At 36.7% G+C, this 18,054-nt stretch overlaps 1 pseudogene across 1 annotated transcript; it reads right to left on the minus strand.

Annotated features, from left to right (window-relative positions):
* Positions 1-1,258: 1,258 nt before the first annotated feature.
* LOC145693921 (cyclin-dependent kinase 9 pseudogene) lies at positions 1,259-14,131 on the minus strand (annotated as a pseudogene). The gene is made up of 2 exons (XR_014132853.1): positions 13,049-14,131; positions 1,259-1,676 (listed from the first exon to the last, which is right to left on the minus strand). The product of XR_014132853.1 is annotated as a cyclin-dependent kinase 9 pseudogene (transcript).
* Between the last annotated feature and the right edge of the window lie 3,923 nt (positions 14,132-18,054).

Here is an 18,054-nt window from a genome sequence, read left to right on the forward strand (position 1 = left end):
AAAAAGTCACGAAATTTAGCTTTTGGGTCACGATTTTTTTTTAAATTGTACAAATGTAATAACAGATTGGAAAATTTCGTTCTATAAAACGTCGAAATTCACCACCAAAAATGTCAGTAGTCGGCTTTAGACGCTACCAAATCGCAAGCAAAGAACGTTTCCATCGCATGGATGAAAATTCGGCCTAATTCGCACCCAAATTTGCTCTTGATAATGTTAGAAAATTTTATGATTTGGTGAAGAAAAGGTCACGAAATTTCATTTTGGAATTTTAGTAGACACCCTGGCACATTACGGCATAACAGTACAGAAACATAAAAAGCTTCCCAATTGACCAACAGAAGCAGCAACTGCCTGCTAAATATCCAACAATGAACCCATATCAACTAATCACAAAGTAAACGTAAGTGAATATACTTTTTCTGTGTTTATCCCATCAATTATTGACATTATTGTCCGTTGTTGTCATACACAACAATTTTTGAGTTTTTCTTTCAAGTGAGACTAATTTAATTTAAATACGGTTATCCAAAGCAACCACTTTAAAGTATCATAGTATTTTTATGGACATACTGTATTGTACGCATATTAGGCAATAAAAGAGAATAAATAAGCAGATTAGGAAAGAAATAGCATGTATCAACCAAGGGCGCCGATCCTGGGAGGGACAAGGACCCCCCAAAGCTCATGTGGGCCCCCCTATTGTATTTGTGAATATATAATATTTGGCATAATTTGAGTGCAATTTGTCTTAAAATCTTCATATATATATATATATACATTCTGCATCTGAATCTCTCCCCCCCTAAAAATTTACAAAGAAATCGGCGCCCTTGTATCAACCAATAATACTTGATTGGCGTTTTAAGAAAGATGTTACCCCGATACTAATTAGTAATTACATTACGAAAAATCATCTAATCTTATTTATTTCAGCATATAATTTAGCTTAACAATGCTTTCTCAACAATGAAATAGAAGCAAAGAAAGAAATTAAGAAAGATAAAATTGTTCTTTTCTAGATTTTACACAACAATGGCGAAATTATAATAATTCGTTCAAAATTGATACATTGAAAAAAATATTTCAAATTAAAATAATATCTGTTTTATTTTCAATATTAAATTTTATACAAATAGTAATAGAACGAGTGCGTAAGAGAATTTTTTTGATATATTTGTTTTCTACTATAAACATTCATGAAATTTCGATTATCTAAAAATTTTATTTAAAAAATATTAGAAAACGATAGCTTACATTTTAAATGATAGTGTTTAGCATATCAATTGGTATAAACAGATTGTTATATCCTTTACATTAAAACAATCCAAGCAACACAGAATGTTTGATATTACAAGAAATATAGGTTTGCTATTGAATAGAATACATTTCTAAAATACCTATATATTTGATTGTTAAATGTCACTTTTCACTTGACTGTGGACACGCAGAATATTTTTTTTTTCTTTTAAAGAAACGCAAACTACAACAGAATGTCAATAAGCCTATAAATACAAAATAATATAATGATATTTCAAAATATCATTCCCCATAAATAATGTTTTTTATACATTGCTTCAAAAATTGTGAAAGGGACCATTCTTCTCCCTTACTCCTCCTTCAGAATGACCATGAATACAGCAATAGTTTATCAGCAAATCCAAATTCGGTGTAAACTGTGGGGAAAAAAAAGATAGAAAATCAAATTTCATAAACAACCAGTTAAGAATACCGATACTCCAAAAGCATTGCCAGAACGTACTTAAAAAGAAATATTTTTTCTTATTAACTTCTACAGGTTTTATACCAATTGTTCTATGTACTTTATTATTATACTCATTAAAGAATTCTTGTAATATATCTATCCATTTATAGTACAAAAGCCAGTTGAGAATGCTTTAAGAGCATTGACAGAACGAACTTAAAAAGAATTAATTTTTCTTATTAGCTTCCACAGGTTTTATACCAATTGTTCTATGTACTTTATTATTATACTCATTTAAACAATTCTTGTAATATATCTATCCATTTATAGTATAAAAGCCAGTTGAGAATGCTCCAAGAGCATTGAAAGAAGGAACTTAAAAAGAATTAATTTTTCATATTAACTTCTACAGGCTTTATACCAATTGTTCTATGTACTTTATTATTATTATTATACTCATTAAACAATTCTTGTAATATATCTATCCATTTATAGTATAAAAGCCAGTTGAGAATACTCCAAGAGCATTGCCAGAACGAACTTCAAAAGAATTAATTTTTCTTATTAACTTCTACTGGCTTTATACCAATTGTTCTATATGCTTTATTATTATACACATTAAACAATTCTTGTAGTATATCTATCCATCTTATTATTTCATTGAGTACGTAATTTTTTCCACATGTTTTGTTTAAGGATTCTGCTAAAACGTTCTACGATATGTTGTTTTACGAAGACATGCTCTAAATGGAGGGCTCAAAATTAAAAAAAAAAAAAAATGCAAAATATAATGTCTCTATGACTTACGATTCCGGAGATATGCCTCCTTAAATCTCCCGAAATCGACACTTTTTTGGCCGATATCTCGGGAGTGGTGGCCACCGGTTACTATGTAGTACCGAAATGTTCACCATTCTCTTAGGTATTGATCAACACCAATATCATCCCTCTATGACTTACGGTTCCTGAAATATGGCTCCTTAAATCTCCCGAAATCGGAGCTTTTTTTTTTTTTTTTTTTTTGGCCAATATCGCGGGAACGGTAAGAGTGACGCGAAAAATTCCATCACTTCTTTCAAATAGTTTTTGATGCCCTACCGAATGGAGGGCTCAAAATTGAAAAATTGTAAAATAACACACACACACACACACACACACACAGGGAGAGAGAGAGAGAGAGAGACAGACAGACAGACAGACATAGAGAATTCAATAACGAACTTTTTAAGTTCGTTGAAATGTAAATACAAAATTACATATTAGAAATGGAGTATATAATTTTTTTTAAAAAGTTATGTTTTATTCCTAGGATTCCATTATATGTTTATGTAATACCATGCACAAGTTACCCATTTCATGTGCTTTAGTGGGCACAGTGGCTCAGAGGTAAAGCACTTACCTGTGATGCGTGGTTTCCCTCGTTTTATCCCTCGTCAAGTATGTGGTGGAACAACATCGTGTTCGTGGGTTTTCTCGGGATACTTCCGTTCCCTCCCAGACTCTCATTCCACCGGTCCTTCCATCATCATTCACCTGCCCTAATCACTCGTCTCCCTTAGCCTAAAAGGTATAATCATGGGACGTTAAACTGACAGATTTCATTTTCATGTCCCGTTTTATGGACATCCCTTCGTTGTCTACCATTCGCATACGTATGGATCACTAGGAAAGATTGTTCATTGAACGCATAGTCAACGACAAAAAAGTTCTTTCCGTTCGGTAAAATTTATTTTGGGAATAGCTGTGGTATGGCTGGTATTTTGGCAATAATTGTGGTGGTAACATACAGAGAAATTACATTCTTTTTAACTTACTGAAAACTGTACTGAAATTGTCTTTCCGTTCTAAAATTATTGACGAAATCAATTTCATCTAACGAAAAAGAAAACTTTTGTTGCTGACTGTACAAACCATGCATTTTTAATACGCGTTTTGAAGATAGAAAGACAAGTGATTAGAAAAATGGATGTTTCATTAAATAGTGTTTCGTAGCTAACGTAAATGTTCAAAGAGCTAACTTCCTTGACCCGGAAAAAGCTCTTAAACTGATTTTTTTTTTTTTTTTTTTTTTTTTACGATGCAAATATCTACAGGTGGAAATCGCTTGACGTACTCTAAACTGCCAGCAGATATAACAGTGTTGTCCATTCAACAAAAAAAGTTGTAGTCTATATGTTTTCAAATAGCACTGCGTCAAGTTACGACGTATTTCAAATCTATATGTTTAAACGAAAACTTACAGTACTACATTAATTATTCAGTATTAAGAGTCTTCATCTCGGCGAAATTAAAATACCGCTAATTTTACAGTAATTATGTGATATCTTCGAATAGATAAAAGATAATCGAAATGTGGAACAAGAGCGCCCTAGACAATATTATTTTACATGAGAAACCGTTCATCACGACTCACTTATCTGCTTTCGATTTCGAACCATTTTGAAAATCGGCATTTATTTTCGCGTTTCTAAACAGCTGAAAACGGAAAACCACTAGGTGACTTGTGATAACGGTACCTCACGCAAAATAATATTGTCTAGGGCGCTCTTGTTCCATATTTCAATTATCTTTTATCTATTTGAAGATATCACATAATTACTGTAAAATTAGCGGTATTTTAATTTGGCCGGGGTGAAGACTCTTAACAAACTATGGACACTAATGTACAGGATCTGAGACTACGGTTACAAGGCCTATATTTATGGAGTTTCGTCTGTTATAGAGGAATGAGGTGTATGCGGTAATTTTAACAAGTAGAGTTGGCAACTGTGAAGAGTTTCGGCCACTCGCCACCTGCGGCGCTAGTAGTAAGTAAATTGAAATGGCGACTCGTTTGGAAAACTGGTCTCCCGAAGAAGTCTGCTTAGTTATTCGATTTCTGTGGGTGAAACATATAACTTGGGCTGAAATTCACCAGCAGCCGGTAGCGGTTTACGAAGAAACTGTAATAGTCTCGTCATCATGTCGCAGAATGGTGTCGAAAGTTTGCGCACGACAACGCGCGCCCACATACAGCTCAGAAGACACCACACTGTTGAAGTAGTTTCGCTGGGGCATGATCGATCACTCTCTCTACAGCCCGTAACTCGCTCTAAGCGACTGTTACCTGTTCCCGCACTTGAAGGAACACCTAGGAAGCCGTTGCTTTGCTTCAGACGAGGAGATGAAACACTTCGTTATAACGTGGCTGAGCACGCGAGGGCAAGATTTTTACAAGGATGAAATCTTCAAATTCATACCACGATGCGACAAGTGCCTCAACCGACATGGAGACTAGGTCGAAATATAACCTAATAATATATGTATCATATGTTGGCCGTATTGGTTGTATGAAATACTATATACACGTTTCACTGCAGGCTTTGTGACCTTACTTTTTGATCATCCCTCGTATTATAAACATTCAAATTTTGGAGGCCCCTACAACAGTAATATTGCAAATAGGATGAGGGGTCAAGGTAGGCCCACATATGGAAATTCGTGTTGGAGGGTGTCCAATACCAATGTCTATATAGTATAGAGCTGATGTTATTCTACTATACGAGAAAAGGATAAGCAATTTTCAGGCCAAAGTTCTCCAAGAAAAATTGATAAAATTAAACTTTTTTTTTTAATGATACAAGAAAAGAAACAGTACAGATGAAATGTAGGATCGAGCTCTTTCGTGGCTAAGGGGTTAGTGTATGAACCTTTGGCGTAGAAGACCCAGATTCGTTTCCCGGCGGGAGCTCATGAAATGAAAACTTTAGTTTTACGTCCCATGGTTATGCCGGTTAGGCTAAAGGAGACGGTGATGATGAGAAATGAATGAAATGGTGGAATGAAGAAAGTGGGATGAAACGGGAGAACCCACGAGAAAACCCCACGAGCACGGTGTTTGTCCACCATAAAGTCCACACGGCGCGAGCTGGGATCGAACCAGGGACCCAAAACACCGGAGGTGAACACTCTACCACTGAGCCACCGCGATCCCGGCGGGAGCTCATGTGGTTTGGATTTCACGTTAATCATTAGATCCCGTCTCATATAGCCTCGCTGCTGAAAGGGACGTTAAAATCAACTCAAATGTAAGATCAACTCTTTACGCCACATCAATCATTTATCTGTTAAACCAAATATAGTTTTATTAAGAAAGTATACAAATGTCTACCCAATTATATATATATATTAAATTGTGCTTTATGCTTTATTTTCTGAACTTACCCTTTATTATGCTTTTAAAATTAGTTTCTTCTGGAACCTTAGACAAGCATAACCATGTTCATGGTACCAACCATATGTGTAAATTGCTATTATGCTTTTTATGCTTTTGGGTTGCTCTAATTATGAATTTCAAGAATTTATAATCAGGATTAGAAAAACATGTAGTAATGTTATATAAGCAAAGTGAAACAACAATCACTTTTTCAAATTTGTTACAAATACGTCATTTTAAGTAGTATTGCAATCCCTTCCCGTTTTCCGTATCTCCGGAATGGTTTGAAATATGATCTCTTCCGTTATATGAAAGGCATCTACATAATTGAATGTGAAACTTATATATATATATTTTTAAAAATAAAGTCTTTCGATAAAAAGAAAATTCTTCATTTCTTTGGATTTTGTTCCTATCTAATCAAAATACATCATATTATTATCATAGTGCCTTGGAGACACATTACCCCATGCATCTCACTTGCATTATTAGTGCTTTATAATAGTGGTCACCAAACTTATAATTAGAGCAACCCACATTGTGATTTATTTTTTGTTTAATTATGCTTTATTTTTTTCAAATTATGCTTTATTATGCTTTATTGTTAATAATCATGTATAATGTATAATATTTACTGTATATTAAATATTCTAAATATCTTGATCTATTTATTAATATTTTATGCAAGCAATTTCTATCATATTTAATGAACTTTCTATTTAATGCACTGTAGAGATATGCTTTACTCGAGTCAGTTTTTTCTAACACTTGTGTGCACCTTAAAGGTGCATATATACAGAGACGGAAAGTAAAAAATGCCACCAAAAAGTACGAGAAAGTGCTGAAGTTCAAGAGGTACACATAACAAAACAGTGTGGAGTTCTTGTGTACTATTCATTGTTGGCGGAAAATTCTTTTTTTTTTCTTTTTTCTTTTCTCTACATCAAAGGATTACACTGAAAAATTTACAGAAATAAAAATAAGCTTTTCATTGTTGCATTGTTATGTTACCAATGATTTTTCGTTGTAAATATTGGTTTAAAAAATATTAATACAGCATGTTAATCTTGCAGTTAAACAGAATTTAACCAAGAATTATGCTATATATTTTAAATTATGCTTTATGCTTTATTTTCTAAAATTATGCTTTTAAAATTAGTTTCTTCTGGACCCTTAGGTAACCACGACCATGTTCAAGGTACCATCCATATGTCTGAATTGCTATTATGCTTTTCATGCTTTTGGGTTGCCCTACTTATGATTATAACGTTTTTGAACTACCATATCGTTTTTAAATCCTATTGTGAGCTACTAACCAAAAGAACTACCAACTTAGAAAACAATAATCTTACATTTATTTATTGCCTATAAACTTACATTCCTAATAAATAGGAAATAAAATTATCCAAGTTAGTAAATGTCTAATATACACACGAAAAACATAACGTTTAGCAAATGTCTAATATACACACGAAAAACATAACGTTTAGCAAATGTCTAATATACACACGAAAAACAACGTTTAGCAAATGTCTAATATACGCACGAAAAACATAACGTTTAGCAAATATCTAATATACACACGAAAAACAACGTTTAGCAAATGTTTAATATACGCACGAAAAACATAACGTTTAGCAAATGTCTAATATACACACGAAAAACATAACGCTTAGCAAATATCTAATATACACACGAAAAACATAACGTTTAGCAAATGTCTAATATACACACGAAAGACATAACGTTTAGCAAATGTCTAATATACACACGAAAAACAACGTTTAGCAAATTTCTAATATACGCACGAAAAACATAACGTTTAGCAAATGTCTAATATACACACGAAAAACATAACGCTTAGCAAATGTCTAATATACACACGAAAAACATAACGTTTAGCAAATGTCTAATATACGCACGAAAAACATAACGTTCTCAACCCTATGCCTATATAATCAATTGTGAGATGTTGCCGACAATACCAGTTGCGCGGAAGAAATAAGCAGTTGTCGTAAAGCGTTAGAATGTCGTTAGAATGAGCTCAGTGGAGGAATCAAGCTTAACCAACCGGAGCGTTAACGCGAGCTACGGAAAATGTCCCCGCGAGCTACTAGTAGCTCGCGATTGACAGTTTGGCGATCATTGCTATAGAAACTTTTAAAAAAAACTTGAATGTTTTTGACACTCTACCGTTCTTATTTTGTAATATTGGATTATTAGTTTGGTACTGTAAGTTTTCTTTTAACAAGTAGGCTCGAAAATGTAATAATCTGGCGTAGTGCTACTTTATGAATAAAAAAGTTCGTGGCGTATCAATGTTGTAAGTATGGTGATATCCCAGAGTACGTCAAGTATTGTGCCCCTGCTTTTTTTTTTTTTTTTTTTGCAACGCACAAAATTTCAGCTCTTTTTCCCCTTTAATTTATCAGTTTAAAGTTACAAGGGCTGTTGCAGAAAAATGAGCCACCTGTACATAAACTGTAGACAAAAAAAAAAAAAAAAACCAGTTTCACATTGCACGAGGTGTGTACCAATGCTAAGGAAAAGCTTTCCGTTCAACATCCCATTATGCTCGTTAGACTAAGGGAGATGAATGATTAAAGCAATTGAATGATCATGGAGAAACCAATGGAATGAGAATGTAAGAGGAAACGAGGAGTACGCCGAAAAATCCCAAGGATGCGATGTTGTCCACCACAAGCTTACTTGGGCGGGAATCGCACCAGAGATAAGCATGGGGATGACCACAAAGTTCTGGTCCCGGCGGAACCGGTTCCCCGAGGTACCGGTTTTAGGAGCCGGTTTTTGGAGATCCGGATTTCAGAACCGGTTCCAGAGACGTGGATCCGAAAAACCGGTTCCGGAAACGGATCTTTTAGGACCGGATCCGTTCAGAGCCGAAAGCCGGTTCCACCAGGAACCGGTTCTGGCCATCCGTACATTCTCCCAGCCCCCTTACCCGAGGCTAAGAAAGACATTGATGATAATGACTGAAATGCTGCAATGAAGAAACTGAGAGAAAACAGGAGAATCACAAGAAATAGCCGTCCCCCCAACACACACACACACACACTGTGTGTGCATCACAAAGCTCATTTGGCGCGAGCAAGAATCACTCGCTTCGTTACAGATTTTAAAAGGGAGCGCAAGGCATCAGTTTCACATTTTTCATTATACTCCGCTTCATCCGAATTGACGTAAGGCATCAGCACTGCGAGCTTATTGGCTGATGCCTCACGCCAATTCGGTGACGCGGGGTATAGTATTTTACTAAACAATTTATTTTTTAAAAAAGAAAACTTGTCTCTCAAACTCGGGGAGGGGTAATTCTTCCCCTCGGCCTCCCTAAATGACACTCCTTGATGGAATCGAATCAGGAATGCCACGTACCGGAACATAAGCGCTCTGCCATTGATTCACCGCGGCTCCTTTGAACATTTTCAAAATGAAATCAAATCAAATAAAAAATTTCAGTTTTAGGTGACACCATTATGCCGATCAGGCTAAAGGAGACAGTGATGATGAGAAATAAATGCAGTGGTGGAATGAAGAAAGTGGGAGGAAACGGGAGAACCCAGAGAAAACCCACGAACACGATGTTTGTCCATCACAAAGCCCACCTGGCACAAGTTGGGATCGAGCCAGAGATCCTACGCACCAGAGATGAACGCTCTACCACTGAGCTACCGCGGTCCCTTGAATATTTTCAAGTCATAAATGATGTCACACACTTACAGATTTACATTATGTATACAGGGCATTCCATCTAACGTTGCGACCTCAAACTTTTTCGAACCTATCAATTAAGGAAAAACTGTCATATTTTCTAGATTTGCTTGTTGTACTTTCATACTACGAGGTTTTGAGATGGATACTTCTCCGAGAGAGCTTTTCCGTAATTTGCTAAGTTTCGAAAATATTTGAGGTCGTTATATGCATATTACAAGATGAAATACGGCACAATCTTATATATTATTATTGCTTTAGGTCTATATATTATTATTATTGCTTTAGGTCTTTTGAGCTAATAAAATGTTACCACCCCAAATAGCATTGTAGACTTGTAATAGCCTTATTCAAACCTGCAAGGCTAAGTCTGTAGCTTTGCACAAGTTTGGATTTACATGGCTGCTGAATTAACCAAGGCTAAAAAGCAAACTTGCTAGTTCCTCTATTGCAAGCTTGTTGCAGACTTAATAATACTACATAACATAAGACTAGCCTTAAAGTTCCTTTAAATTGACATACCTGTCAAGCATGACTTAAAATTCACATCTGGCAAAGCCATACACAGAGAGAGAATTTCTAAGGCTGAGCCGAACACGCAAGCATTCTATTTTGCGCTAAGAACGCAGCCTTCGTTCTTACATCTAGTCTAGGCATCAATGATCTTATAAATAGAGGATTTGCGCTAAGAATAAAATATTGAAGCCATACGTCACAGTTTCGCCACCCCTACTCTGCCCACTCCGCCCAATAGGATCGCAATGTTTTGAGCCAACAAACATGGTGGAAACGAAAGTAGCCAATTAGACTATGTCGGAAACGAGAGTAGCCAATCAGACGTGCCGATGGTTTTTTTTTTTTTTTTGGCTTCATCGATTTAATAGGATGAAGATACATATGGGCAGATCCTCTATTTACAACATCTTCGCTAGGCATACACAGGTTTGTACCTCAAAGCGATCTTAAGCATGACTTGAAATTTAGCATGACAATGTACCGCAAAGCATGACTTGAAATTTAGCATGACAATGTACCGCAAAGCATGACTTGAAATTTAGCATGACAATGTACCGCAAAGCATGACTTGAAATTTAGCATGACAATGTACCGCAAAGCATGACTTGAAATTTAGCATGACAATGTACCGCAAAGCATTGACTTGAAATTTAGACCTGACCAAGCCATGCACGGAGAAGATGTCTAGCATTAAATCTATCAAGGCAATTTATGGGCAAACTTAGACTTACTGTAGACTTGCTTGTTTACTGGGCAGGGATGTCACCAGGGCAACTTAAAAATAATCAATAGCAAAGAGAGTCGGGTAATACATAGGCCTAAATTGAAAGATTTTTGTAAGACTAACACTTTTGCCCTTCTGTGACTTAAATTCAAAATGATGGGTAAGGAGAAATCAAAAATTGACCTACAGTTTCACTTTTTTGGGGGAAATACCAGATAGAAAAGTAGTAGTCACATCAAGATAGGCCCATTTGTCTTGAAAATGCTTTTCAAAGATACTCGGTCCCCTTTGCCAGTTAAAATTTTAGGATTCCTCTTCCCCTTTGGTTAGGGTTGCCACTCAATTTTCAGTTTCTATATTCGTCTTCCGCTTAATCATCTGTTAATCACTAAAAACCACCGCTTTTTTTTTTTTTTTTTTTTTTGATTGGAGAAAAGTCTAAGACGACTTTGTTGATAAAGTATTGTTATATTCAACGTAAACCGCCACATCTATGTGTCAATTTCAATTTCAATTTTGGACTCGCGCTCAGGCTGTGAGCTATTGGCCTAGTGTGCTGCGTGCGCAGAGTCGTTTTGCTAATAAGAGATTTGCCTCAACGCACATTGGTTTTCTTTGTGTAGTTCATGTGTTTTTAATGTAATATACTATAGGTTCTATACGAATGAATATTCGTTTGTGGATGTTGTGACAAACATACTAGAATTATTCATGCCATCATAAGCTACAAGAATGTCGAAGGACAATTTCAAGTGTAAGAGATGGACCAAAACTCCTAAATATGTTTACTTTTCTTATGATAAAAATTTAGAATTTATTTTGTGTTTCTTAGAGAGAATACCATATAAATAATATCTGCCATATATCGCTTTTTTTTTTTTTTTTTTTTTTTTTTTTTGCAAAACGCCTTACAAATATCCTTACAGATATCTTACTGTAGTACTTACTCAATACTTACTTTACAATTCGATACTCACAGTTGTTGAACTTAATAAAACATTAAAGGCAAAACTAAATTTGTTTTACTTTAGTTTCGTTGGAAAAGTACTTTGGAACTGGCACTTAACAAAGAAATCACTAAAGAAAGTCCGAAGAATCCCAGGTTTGTAATACACAAGTTCACATCAGTACTTACGGTTTAGAATCCCCCGCTTTTCTAATTTTAAAATATGGCAACCCTATCTTTGGTGACGCCCTTGATAAAATTGTCTCAAAATTTCAATCACGAGAATTAATGGATCATGAATTTCAACATTAGCACAAATATCAATTATTTCTGTGATTAGAGAGTGAATCCTGATCACAAAGAAAATCAATTATCATATGAATATTATTATGCCCCATTATTGTAAGTGAAAAAGTTACATACGCACTTGTTTGGTATTATGTAAATAAAATTAAAAGATCGTATTATAATGGAAATATCATTACAGCCAAATGTAATGTTCTGTTCCATGTATTGAAAAAAAAAGGCCTATTAATGGTAATAATTGCAATACAAAAAGAGTATTAATTTCTTGATTTGCAACAATGGAACACTATATAAGTATTGATATAATTTATTTCAATATTTGAATTGCAGAAAGCTGATGGCTAGAAGTAAAAACCTAGGTACACTCATATCCAAAATGATTGTCGCATATCTATAAGTCTGGTTGTGACAATATACAGTAATTGAATAATTATATCGCAGGGTACTTTTAAGACTGTTACTATGTGTATAATCGGGAAATGTATATTTGTGGTAAATTTCATAGAAAAAATTATAAATACAAAAATTAGAATGAGTATAGGAAAATGTTGCTAAATGGACAAGAAAAGTATTTTTCGTTATATTGTTATTATTTACAGCTCTTTTGACATGAAACTTATCACATATATATCTCTGCCGATTATTCACATAGTAGGAGTGTTAAAAGTACAATGCGATATCATGATCCAATTATATTCGCACAACAAAACTGTTATAGATATGCGACAATCATTTTGGACATGAGTGTACATATACAAAAACAAATATAAAATTCTAAAAAAAAAAAAAAAATCAGTGTTTATGCACAAATTGTGTTGACTACTTGAGAATATCTACTTTAAACAACTACTCTTATGTTCTGAAACATTTAACAATCTGCAAAATTAGAATGTTAATATATATCTTGTTAACTAACAGTCCTCTTACCTGTGTTTAGCCGTCGTGTTGACGCAATACCCCGACCATCCTTGGGGGAGCGAAATACTCGAATAAGTATTGGTTGTGCTCTGATAGCATAGGAGAAAGGTCCCTAGGCAAAGGTTCGCTTCCAAACAACAAATGTTTCAGTGCTGTATCACTGTTAATTCTTTTTCTTGGGTCCAGAATCAACAGTTTATCCAGTAAATCCAAGGCTAAATCATCTTTCACAAATGGACCCAACTTAACTCTTAATTTGCGCTCTCGGCGCTGTGGAAGATCAAATTGTTTATAGAGCTCAAGTTTCTCCACAGCTGGCCACACAGATTTATTGATCGAACCGCACAACATTGATATTAGAGCCAATTGTTGTTGATCAGTGTAGCCTTGCATTATGGGACTACGCATCCAGAGTTCCGCCATGATGCACCCGGCACCCCACATGTCAATAGCAGGTCCGTATTGTTTTTCACCCAACAATAATTCCGGTGCTCGGTACCATAAGGACACTACCTGGTTGGTGTATTCGTTGGTGGTTTTCCTAACATCAAAACTCGTTGCAAGTCCAAAATCTGTGATTTTAATCACTCCGTTCTTTGAAATAAGAATATTTGCACTTTTCACATCGCGATGCATTACTTTGTTCTTGTGAACGTATTGTAAACCTGTTAACAACTGTTGTATTATATTCTTAATATGTCCCAAGGTGAACTTCACCTCAACGTTAGAAACTAGTCCAACTAAATCAAATTCACAGAACTCAAACACTAAGTACAAAGATGGCGAGAATTTACCTGTCTCCCTACAGATTTCTTTAAGTTTCACAATATTTTTGTGGTGTAACTTTTGTAAAACGGTAACTTCCATCGGAGGAACGACGAAAGGTCCATCTTTGGTCACTTTCTTCAAAGCTACTAGTTTCTTTGTCTTCTTATCCTGTGCTTTGAACACTTGTCCAAAAGCCCCTTGGCCAATTTTTGTCCAATTTTCGTACTTAGAGACTAGATTTCCGGTGTACAACTTGAACGGATTCACATTCACACCATCTTGTTTTCTTTTGCTAGACATGTTTTCGGCGTTTACACGTATACAATTGAATTGTTGCACTTGATATAAATTGATGCATCATGCCTCAATTTCTACTAACTGCCTTTTTTACTATTTAACAGGAAACAAAGAATTGTTCTGATTATTTTGAACACGTTTCGAGAACTTAGAGCATTAAATATAGTTCTAGCACGATTTGAAAATTACAGATAAAGAATTTTAACCAATTTAATAAGGGAAAAACAAATGTTAGAAAATGATTACAAATAAATTTCGCAAAAGCTTCCCATCTGGTGAGCATAGATACCTTTCCTTTCAATAACTATTGTATGTACAGTATGTCAAATAATATTGCAAATAAACAGTATAGCAATCTGCACAAATTACAATGTACTTGATTGCATAATACCGTAAAGCGCATATAATCTTGTAAAAATGAAATGAAATCTTTCGGTTTAACGTCCTACGCTTATGCCTTTTAGGCTAAGGGAGTCGGATGATTAAGGCAAGTGAATGATGATGGAAGAATTGGTGGAATGATTAAGTGGAAGGCAGGGGCGGATCCAAGACGGACTTCTGGGGGGGGCGGTGGGTTGTAATACAAAAGAGCTCCAAACTCTGGGATGGGTTTTATTTATATATAAAATTTAAAAAATCCTCTTCTGGGGGGACAATCGGCCCCCTGGATCCACCACTTGTGGAAGGAAACGGGAGTACCTCGAGAAAACCCAAGGACACAATGTTCTCCACCACAAACTTACTTCGCCAGGGATCGAACCAGGGACCCCAAGCACCAGAGGTATGAGCTTTACCAGTGAGTCACTGTGCCCCCGGCATTAAATGTAGTGTCCAAGTAGTTTGTAACAAGTATGAATGTCACGTGTACACCACGTGAGAGAGTTTGGTTTATATATCGTGATGTTTTAAATTACAATTGAAACCGGAAGTGGTAGTAAATTTCCGGCTTTGGTAAAGATATTAAAGTGAAGATGAAACATATTCTTCGGTAGGGATGAGCACGAGTCGAGTCGAGTCGAGATTTAAGCTTGTCTCGACTCGCCTCGAGAAAATGTTCTTTCGACTCGTGTCTCGACTCAAAAATATGTTTCTGTCTCGACTCGACTCGAATTCGAGACGAGACGTCTCGAAACCCTAACAGCACAATTACATAGCAGACATATGTCTATCATGTTCCCTCAGGTACACGGGAATATGTCCATTATGTGATTTATGTACTTCTGAGAGTGAAATCACATGGATAACAAATCATAGTCACATTCTATGTCCGCCCCTAGGTGCAAGTCTTACATGTACCTGGGGAACGTGCCTAGTATGTTCTAGGTATGTTCCTAATGCCGTAAGCGTCAATAAACCACAAAATTACTCACCCAAAATATGTTAAATCTCCTATATGCGTAATGTGTTTACATTGAGGTGAGTCTAAACAACACTTTAAACAAGTAGAAAAATGTACACCAGGGTTGGCGCGAACCACCAACTTTTGGATTACTAGCCGCGTGCTCTTCTGACTTGGCCACGGAAGCGATGAAGACAATGTCGCTTGTAGAGGGATAAATTGTTGAGGTCTTTTTAATTTGTCTAATCAGAGTGCTCCTTTAACCGTGTATATCCGACGATAACCGTTTGGGATAAGATCAAATCTGCTCGCCATGTAATTTTATACAATTTTATAAATGACGAATGTCTTTTTACTTTATTTCATGGTTCTTTCATATTCACTTTCAAATGATCGGCGACAGCTGCCATCTAATAAAGTTGATGCGTTGATGCGTCTAGTACACAATCGTTTAGAAAAAGAAGCAACAAATGCATCAAATGTGGGAGATAAAATTAGAACACCTAAATGGCGCATGTCTAGCACATCTTGTGCTGTTAGAGTATTTAAAACAGTATGTACCTAAAGAGCGTATCTAGAACATGACAGATATATGTCTCAAGTGACGACATAAAAACAAATGAGTTTTAGAGTGCGAAACTGAGCCAGGTATATAAATGCTATATATGTAGTACATACTTGCAAATACCAATTAAGTGTAACAAGTACCTAAAACTGTAGGTAGCTGAAGTACATACTTAGAACATGAATATCATATATGCCAAATAGCTGGGACACCTAAATGGCATATGCCTAGCACATCTTGTGCTGTTAGGGAATTCGAGTCGAGACAAAACATACAAGTTAAAATATAAGCAAACATCAGCCAGAACATTATGACTACCTATGTAATTGTCAGTATGCACACCTTTGGCACGGATAACAAAGGCGTCTTGGCATAAACGCAATGATCCTTGGTAGGTCGCTAGAGGGAGTTGGCACCACATGTACACACACAGGTCATCTAATTCACGTAAATTCCAGGGAGGGGGCGATGTGCTCTGACGTCACGTTCAATCACATCCCAGATGTGTTCGATTGAGTTCAGATTCGGCGAGTTGGGGGCGAACACATCACTGGAAACTCGCCCCTGTGTTCCTCGAAGCACTCCATCACAATCCTGGCCTTGTGACATGGTGCATTATCTTGTCGAAAAATGTCACTACTGTTGGAAAACATGGTCGTCATGAAGGGGTATACGTAGTTTGCAAGCAGTGTGCGATACGCCTCAGCCGTCATGGTGCTTTGCCCGAGCTTCACTAGACACATGGATGCTCACGTGAATGTTCTCCAGAGCATAATTAAGCCGCCGCCAGCTTGTCTCCGTCCCGCAGAACAGGTGTCAAGGAGATGTTCCCTTGAAACACGACGGATTCGCACCCTCCCATCGTCATGATGAAGAAGGTATCAGGATTCATCAGATAATGCAACGCTCTACAACTGCGCCAAGGTCCAGGGGCGATGGTCAGGTGTTCATTTCAGTCGTTCTTTCCGATGTCATGATGGGTGATCATCGGCTGCGGAGACCCATCGTTAGGAGTGTTCGGTGCATTGTGTGTTCAGACACACGTGTACTTGGCCCAGCATTAAAGTCTGATGTTAGATCCGCCACAGTTCGCTGGCTGTCCTGTTTTACCATTCTGCTCAGCCTACGAGGTCCGACATCTGTAATGAGGAGTGGGGCGCCCAACCCCTCCACGTTTGGACGTCGTTTTCCCTTAGTTTCGCCACTTGTTGAAGATACTCAGCGTAGCACTCCTTGAACACGCGACAAGTGCCGAGTTCCGAAATTCTCGTGCTGAGTATTTCTGAGTGAATATTTTCTTCAAAATAATATTAAAAGTTATAGAAAGATTTTCGAGACATTCGACTCGAGTCGAAATTTTTACGAGCAGTCTGGAAATTCGAGTTGAGAAATACGCATCAGTATTCTTCGGACGCTTCACTGACTTCAGAAAATCGCTTTTCGCTATCTATTACGTTTTACACTATAGCGATCAACTTTAAAACCGGAAATGGCTGATTTCTTCCACTTCCGTTTTGAACAGTGAATCAGAGGAGAAGATTATACCTATTCCTAGAACGTCCCTTTGCTATGGCCCCACGTAGCGTAGCCGCTAACGCCCTCGCCTTTGGTGTGAATGGTCCTGTGTTCGATTATCAATGGGTATAGTCTGTCGGAAAGGCATAGCAGGTTTTTCAGGCCATCCATTCTGATTGAGGTTTTCTTTAGGTAATCTTTATTCACACCAGAAAAATGCCGGGATGGTCTCTGACATAATGGTCCCAGGAGGCTTCCTTCCTTCCGCATTCCTTTCTGCCTCCCCAATTCCCCCGTTCAGTGTGATCACCGAAGAATATCATCCCTCGTACTTGACGGGCTAACATGGCCATAGATGCCGAAAGCCCAGAAATCTAATTCCTAATCCTAATCCTAGTGACGGGCTAACATGGCCATAGATGCCGAAAGCCCAGAAATCTAATTCCTAATCCTAATCTTTGTGACGGGCTAACATGACCATAGATGCCGAAGGCCCAGAAATCTAATTCCTAATCCTAATCTTTGTGACGG

The sequence above is a fragment of the Thermobia domestica genome, chromosome 9, assembly GCF_964235325.1.
Source record: "Thermobia domestica chromosome 9, izTheDome1.hap1.1, whole genome shotgun sequence".
NCBI classification, from domain to species: domain Eukaryota; kingdom Metazoa; phylum Arthropoda; class Insecta; order Zygentoma; family Lepismatidae; genus Thermobia; species Thermobia domestica.